The sequence below is a fragment of the Euprymna scolopes genome, chromosome 3 (genome assembly GCF_053919585.1).
Source record: "Euprymna scolopes isolate OS-2025 chromosome 3, ASM5391958v1, whole genome shotgun sequence".
Lineage (NCBI taxonomy): Eukaryota > Metazoa > Mollusca > Cephalopoda > Sepiida > Sepiolidae > Euprymna > Euprymna scolopes.
Genome location: NC_136484.1, coordinates 85,345,407 through 85,354,357, shown reverse-complemented (window position 1 = coordinate 85,354,357; position 8,951 = coordinate 85,345,407).

Genomic DNA, 8,951 nt, shown 5'->3' with positions numbered 1-8,951 from the left:
TATTTGCTAATAAATTTGCATTATTGCAACAGCTGATTGACATTGATTTCTGACAGTGGCTATTGGTCTTCACTGGAATTTGAGTGGCAATAAGCCTCCTCAAGGTCTTTGTTCTCTTAAACCTTATCCACTGGAGATCTGGTCAGTGCTCTCTCCTCGGTCTTTCCTTCCTCCTTGACTCTACTTGGCTGTTTGGTATGACTCTTTTTTGGGGGAGGGAAGTGATGTGGTAATGAGGGGATAGGGGTGGGGTTAGAGAACTTATAGATATGCAGCTTCAATGGTTCCATGTTTTTCCTCTGCAGCAGTTTGTCTGGCCCGCGCTTGTTGCTCATGTGTGTTAGTTTCCACATTCAAGGATTTTCCTTAATATTTCAGCTGTTTTCATTATTGATATTCTTTGTATCTTTCCAGTGATTTCTTTGATTCCAATTTATCACTTCATTTTTCAAAGTTTTTCAGTATTATTCCTAGTGCTCGTACTATTAGAGGTATTATTTTGATTTTCTTCATCTTCCATATCCCTTTCAGCTCTCTGGCTAGCTCTGTGTATTTGCTCCGTTTCTCATTTTCTTTGATATTCACCCTGTGGTCGGCTAGAACAGCAAAGTCTATGATTTGACAGGACTTTTTTTTCTTGTTAATTATTACAACATCCGTTCTTCTTGCTTGGATGGATTTATCAGTTTGTATGTCCATGTCCCATAAGATTTTGTGATTCTCGTTTTCAAGTACTGTTGCCAGCTTTTGTCTGTACCACTTGTCTGTGCATTCGAGATGCAGTTGTTTGCATAATTCCCAGTGTACTGCCCTTCCCACTTGGTTGTGTCAGTTCTTGTATTCCTTTTGGGCCAGTTTGCTGCATTCACTTACTAAATGGTTTATCATTTCGTCTCTGTTTCCACAGAGTCTGCACTTGTTTTATTGTGGTTTTTCGATCTTTGCTTTGATGTGGTTGGTTCTTATTGAGTTATCTTATGCTGCGGTTATTAGGGATTCAGTTTCTTGGCTTATGTGTCCTTTTCGTATCCATGCGTAAGTGTTTTCGTTATTTTAATCTTTTGTCATTCTTATGAATCTTCCATGTATTTTTTTTCTTCACATTTTTTTTTTCTCGTCATCTCTTTTATCTCTCTGTTTTCTGTTTTGTTTATTTTTTCAGTGTCTCTTGCTGCCATGATTATCCTTTCCGTGTTTTGCATTATCCATTTTTCTAATTCTTTTTTGTGTCATGCACACAGTCTTCTATACAAACTAGTCCTCTTTGGGTGCAGTTCATTATGCATGGTCATGAGTTTCATGGTCTTCTGATAGAGCTGTCTCAGTTCTTTTTTCGCCCACCCTATGCATGGTTCTGAGTATCTTACTAGTGATACTGTCTATGTATTTATATCTGTTATTAGGTTTCTGCTTTACAATTTTTTTTTCAAGAAGTTTTCTTGTTCTCCTGGGGTATTTCTTTCCGATTCTCTCTTTCATTTATGTGGCTTTGATGGTGTCTACTTCCAGAACTCCCAAGTATTTATAGGCGTCTTGTTCTCTTAGGACCCTCATCTCCATTTGGTTGGGTAGTTGTATGCTTTCTGTTGTTTCCAGTTTTTATTTTCTTATAACTAGTAGTGCGCACTTTTCCATATCAAACTCCATTTGGATATCCTGGTTGAAGATTCTGGTAGTGTTTATTAGTGTCTCTAGTTCCTTTTAGGTCCTTGCGAAAAGTTTCAGATCGTCCATGTACATTAAGTGGTTCATTTTCTCCTCTGTATTAGAGAACTTGCATCCAGCTGGGCACTTTCTCAGTATATTGTTCAGGGGCATCATGGCTATGATGAACAGTAAAGGTGATAGTGAATCTTCTTGGAAGATGCCTCTTTGTATGTTAATTTCTGTTATGCGTTGTCCATCAGTTGGTAGTTCCAGCCTCCATGTTCACATTGCATTTTCAATCACGTTGATGATCCTGCTTGGTATTTCATACATTTGTAATCATTCTATTATCTTGTTGTACGCCTTTTTGTAGTCGATCTATGCCATGGCTAAATTCTTTATCCTTCTTTTGAACTCCCTTAAGATCTTTTGATCTCTGTATAGCAGAACATGTGTCCCTCTTTTTCCTTTCTGGCATTATTATTATTATTGTTATTATTATTATTATTATTATTATTATTATTATTATTATTATTATTATTATTAGCGAACCCTGTGTTGGTTTGGGGCGTTACTGGCGGAAACTGGCTGCCTTTGCAACTGAAACTCACTGGCGGTCATAATTAGTGTCGCTTTCCATTGGAATGCTCCTAAGTGAAATTTTCTGTCTTCAGCTGTAGGGCATTGCCATCCACTGGATGTCATTGGATGGCTGTAGTGGGGAGTGGTGTTCACTGGTAGTTAGTGCTATATTAAGGTGTTTACTGGCGTTTATTGGTGGACATTGGGTGCCTTTACAACTGTCACGTGGCCGCCATTGGATTGCTCTGAAATGAACTTGAGCGGTTATTTTCGTTTACTGGCTGCCAATGGCTTCCTCTGCAATTATTGATCATGACCAATATCGTAGCTCATTGGACTGCTCTGAAATGAAATCGTGTTTACAGTCATTTCTTGACAGGGATGGGCACAGGAGGACACTGGTGAGCAAATCGCTTGTCTTCAAATGTCTTGCCCTGTCATCCAGTGGCAGGCACCGTCATCCATGGTGGTCATTATTCTTTTAAGATGTTTAGTATCACTTTATGGCAGTAGAAGTCATTGTTGGATGCTGTTGTTTTTAAGCTGTTGCTGCTTTATTGGTGAATACGTCCCATGCTATTTTTTCAATTGATGTTACAATTAGATTTAATATTATATGGTATACCAAGAATAATAGTAATAATAATAATAATAATAATAATAATAATAATAATAATAATAATAATAATAATAATAATAACATTAACATATACTTTGTTAAAATGTTAGGTGAAAGTACCGAATAGTTATAAAAGCCCTTGTCCGTATTCCACAGAAGCGCATTTTGAACCAAATGAAACTGTAGTATTTTCAAAACATCTAATCAAAGTGAAATTAGAAATATGGTAAAGTTGTGTGCACAAACAAAACTGTATTTTTGCTTAAAGTGCGAAACTGTTACGGTTAAATGTTTTTAATATTTTGAAAGTTTATGCTATTAATATAAACTGTATAGTAGTTGTACATGAACATTTTCCTTTTTATGTTAAAATGTGTAAAGCCACAAAACCAATGGTGTAAATAAAGAGAGCATGTAAACATGGCTGCCAGCGATTATTAACAAAAATATAGACGCTGGTTCGTTAAGAGGAACATGTTTCTTAGTTACCGAATACTGATAAAATAATATATGTAGCAATATTAATAGTAACACAATTAACAATATTTATATTAACACTAATAGTTATAAGAGTAATAGCAAAAATATATAATGTGAATTTTCAAAAAATAAAACTTACGTAATTGAAAATAATGCAATAATGTTTCTTAGTTACTTCTTAAAACTAAAGTGTAAACATGCATTTTAGTGTTGAAAACATGGTTGGAAATTAAAATTAGTTCTGATAAATTCTCTTGAAATTTATAAATTATTTATTTACGTTAAAAAACGTAATTCTTAAAATCACTTTTAAATTTATATTTACCTAAGCTGTTTTTAGTTTCAATTTCAATCAACCTGTTAGGAATCAACCTGTTAGGAATCAACCTGCAAATGTGACATATAAGGCCATATTTATGAGAGAACCGGTGGTGAAGAAATCTTAGGTCCAATCATATGCATTATGAGCAAGACAAAGCCAGTTAGATGTAACTGAGAAGCAATAGATATTAAAATGTATTTATTTCCCGTATTATTGGTGTTATTAGTACATTTGGTATTAATTAATAATAATATTGGTGCTTCCCTAATTATTCCGTACCTAATTATTGGTATATATATATATATATATATATATATATATATATATATATATATATATATATATATATACAGATGGTAGTTTATGACAAGAAATTGGTGACATTGGATTTAACGATAACAATGTATTAGTCTATAAAGAATGGTATTCGATGGCATTTAAAAAAACAAGTAGTTACTATGAACACCTGAAACAATTGTATGCCAAATTGTATTGCGCTTGACTTATTGGAACTGGTATAATGTTTTGATTTTGTTTATATATATATATATATATATATATACATATATATATATATATATATATATATATATATATATATATACTAGCAAAAGTACCCGTCGTTGACTGGGTTCAAAAACAGCCTACAGAAAATGGACTCTGATTTATGAAAGCATGATAGGTTATGAAAACGAAGGGTTGTAAAGAGATAGCTTCGAATTTGGGAGTATCAAAACCAAAGCAAAATATGATGAAAGTAAAAATAAAATAGATAAACACCATAATTTATTATACCATACCTGTTCACACTGAAACACTTATCACAATATTCTGTGGATCTATATTAACAACTCGTGTTAAACTTTGTGACATATTTCCATTCTATGGAGGTCAGGCGCGAACGAACACCTCATAATTTTATTATACCATATTTCTTCAAACTGAAACATAATTATCAAAGTATACTTACGCAGATAGATATGAAAAGTCTTTATTAAAGTTTGTGCCTATTTTCATTCTATGGAGGCCAGGCGCGAACGCGGACCCCACAATTTTTATATATATGGTTATGTGTGTGTGTGTGTGTGTGTGTGTGTGTGTTTAGTTCTGGAATACGTGTCTAAATATTTATTAGAATATATGAGACATGCAATCAGGGGATCGTGAATAAAAAGTGCCTTATGATCTGCTCTAGATTGTCAGGGACAGAATCTAGTAAATGTACGGTTCAAGATTGTAGTGGTGTATAAAGCGTATATAAACTACTATATGTGTATCTATTATTATATTGTGTTTTGTATATTATTTAATTTATTATCATGCGTAAATTTGCATAAGATTTTATTTTATAGTATTAAAATATAATGAGATGATGTGAACAAATTAGTTTGTGAAAAGAACAGAGATGATACAGCTATATTATTAAGAGGTGATGTAACGAGTAGTGTCTGGGAGGATGTAATTATAGTGTAGGCTAGAGGAAGTAACGGCATAAAGTGGGATTGCTAAACGTGTAAGCATGGTGTGGGTAGGGGTTTAAAATTAGTGTATGAGTATTAAAACTGTGTTATAGAAGTGTTAACAATCGGCATATGGATAAAAGGGGATAGAAATGGTATAAATATGAGGAGAAAAGAGTGTGGAGTGGAAATAACTAATAAAGGTGAAAGCTCAAATCTTACGTTTAGAGGTGAGGAGTGCTTTCGAAATTCTAAAGTCACTAAAGTTTCTAACAGAGATGAAAATGCTGATATAAATATTCCGTTGGGTGTTATTGCATGAAGTGATGCGCTTATTGAAGAAGATTTAGGTATTCAAACATTCTGCAAAGATCTAGTGGTGCTACTTATGTATGAGTTATTACACTAAGCAAATTGCAGGTCATAGACATAGTCAATTGGCAAGGGAGTATAGTGTTGTGATGGGATACCAGTGTGGATTAGTTGGATGTCTAGATTCTCTCTGTAGATGATGAAGGAGATTCTATCACTGAGGAAACGTAGTTTAAGAAAGTAGGTGTGTGGAGAGAGCGTTTTTTATTGATAAGACATGATAAAACGGAGGCAGGGAAGCCATTGATTGAGAGGATTTGGTGGTAATTGGTGGCGTGTTTAATTTTGTCAGCGGTGCTAGTGTTATATAGTTGTGGAACAGAAGAGAAATTAGCTGTTATCTATCTATCTATATTTGTATCTGTTTATCAATCTATCTTTGTATATGTTTATCTAGCTATCCATCTATCTATCCATCAATCTATCTATCCATCTAACTATCTATAGATCTATCTGTCTATCTATCTATTGATCTATCTGTCTATCTAATTGGAAGTAAACAAGAGATGAGATGTGAAACTATGTGTTGATAAAAGTTGCCAAAACATGTTGAGATGTAAACTGGACAAGTTGCACTGGAAGAGAGTTGGCCAGCATCAGAAGTACGTGCCTGTTGTCACGTGTTCTGGTTAGCTGAGAAAATAGATGAGTTGGAAAGAGGACGTCAAACAGACCGGACGGTTTGACAGGCCGTCCCCCTTCACCGGGAAGGGAGGTGAAGTGTCTCAGAATGGAGACTAGAATTAACAACCCAAGCAAAGATATTCACTTCCCATTCTTCTGCGATCAACACCTGGGAAGTAATAAAAAAACTATCTAAAATCAACCATCGTCTTGAAATTGTTGAAATGAGTTGAAATGCATTCGTCCACAGGTTCCAACTTTCATCCAAGAACAGATGAAATTTCCAGGTGGACCAAAAAACCAACGAAGCAGTTAAATGTTGAAAAAATATGTCGAAATACATGTGTTTATGTTATGTCTGACACATACGCAAGCAACACATTTAGACGATCACAGAAAGTAAACAGACTGTAACACGATAACTTAGAGTTCAGATAGTGAAGAAGCCACTATATAGAGACTAGTAACATTACACACAATCACACGACGTTTATATAATGTATTTATAACCCACAATGTAACACTAGAACATTTATTCTGTATGTGTATAATCTCAGCATGTGGATATCCGAGTTCGTTATTGAAGAGTAAGCTCGACCTGAAGTTGATAAAACATTTCTACAGGCAGGGTTCCTGTAGAATTTAGTACATATGGAACTATTTCCATAGATATTGAATTTAAAGTCGAAGAGTGAGAGGGATGCGGAGGCGTTAGGGTGTTCGATGGTAAACTGCAGATGGGGATCTTGATTGTTGAAAGTGTTGTATATATTGATGGCCTCGTCATGGGAGCAGGTGAAAATGAGGATGTCATTATATACCATGTGATGAGAGCGTATGAGTGGCAAGTGCTTTATGATTGCCTTCAATCTGTAAATGTTTAGGCATAGTTAGTGGGATTTTAGATCTTTATACAAAATCTCCTGGCTCCTCGCACACATCCACATTCCGTGCACATGTTAGCAGTTCACACTAACTAATTATATATTCACACATATCTCCCGATTTAATAGTATAAAATCTAATTTCGTGCAATCTCAGATTCACGTATAATAGAAAAATAAATTAAACAATACACAAAATATAATATATACACAGATAGTAATTTATATACGCTTGATAATCTAAGGGAGATCACTTCCGCCTTTTATTCACCATCTTCTGATAGCGTGTTTTATATATTCTCTCGTATATATTTAGACACATGTTTATATACATAGATATATATACATAAAAGATAAAATATATAATAAATTAATTAAGTATAAATAAATATAAATAAAAATAAAATAGTCAAATAAACATACTAAAACAGGCGAAAATTGTCTATAAATTTATGTGATCGAACGATATTTTTTCGGGAATTAATTTCTATATTAGTCACGTAAATCCTATTATAAATGTCTGTACTGTGTGTGTGTGTTTGTGACGCGGTTTAAGTCAGCCTACAGGCAACCCACCCAGACAATTTAGATACCAAAATGAAGCTTATGACCCAGCGGATGCTTTAGTGGTATTTATATCCATATTTGGTGCGTAGAACTGCAAAATAAATGCAAAGAAATGCAAAATAGTAGTGGCGATAGGATTTAAATCGGTCGGAGTATCAGCAAAGACAAAAATAATAGTGGTGATAGGAGTTAAATTATTGGGAGAAGCATCAGCAGTCGTTAGTCAAAGTGGTGGTGAGAGGCATTAAATTGGTGTGAGTAGCAGCAGCAGTCAACGATTAATATTGGTTGAAAAATACAAGATTTTTTTATTAAAAAAAATTACTTCCATTTTCTCTGTCTGATTAACAAAACAAAAAAAAAAGGACTTTATCTGATTTGCAACCAAAAATAAAAAAAGAAAAGAAAGTAAGTAAAAAGGTTTCGATTAATATTGGTTGAAAAATACAAGATTTTTTTGTTTACTTTTAAAAGAAAATTACTTCCATTTTCTCTGTCTGATTAAAAAACAAAAAAAAAGGGACTTTCTCTGATTTGACCAGGGTAGTCAGTTTAGACCACCGGTCATTAAATAAAATAATACTTTTACCCATGTATCTCATACTTTTTTTTCATTAATATTGGTTGAAAAAATACAATTTTGTTTTTACTTTTTAAAACTAATTACTTTCATTTTGATAAAAAGAAATGGACTTTCTCTGATTTGACCAGTCATTAAATTAAAAAAACTAATGCTTTTACCCATGTATCTCGGATTATTTTTTTCGTTAATATTGGTTGCAAAAAATACAAGAATTTGTTTTCTTTTTAAAACTAATTACTCCCATTTTCTCCGTCTGATTACAAAAAAAAAAAAAAAAAAAAAAAATTGGACTTTCTTTAATTCGACCAGGGTCGTCAGTTTAGACCACCGGTCATTAAATAAAATAATACTTTTACCCATGTATCTCGTTTTTTTTTTTTCGTTAATATTGGTTGAAAATACATTATTTTTTTGTTAAAGTAGTTCAAGGAGACATCTCCTACAGGAGAACCGACGAAAAAAAAATAAGTAATTGCTAACTTTAGTTTCGTAAATATTGGTTGGCAAAAAAAAAAAAAATGCAAAATGCAAAAATTGCATAAAAAAGTCACATTTTTAATGCGTTCTCAATCCCTGTATCTATATATCTATATACCTAATGATCTATATATCTGTGTCTATATGTGCCTGACAGAACTTTCTGTATATCTATATAATATGCCTATTTTTCTATAGATCTGTGTTTATGTCGATACACCTTTCTGTAGTCTATATAACGTGGTGTATAAAGAAATCCTATAACTTCCAATACTTTCGTGTTGAACACTTCCTTGCTGTTGTTGTTTCCGCTATTGTTTCTTTCATGAAAATA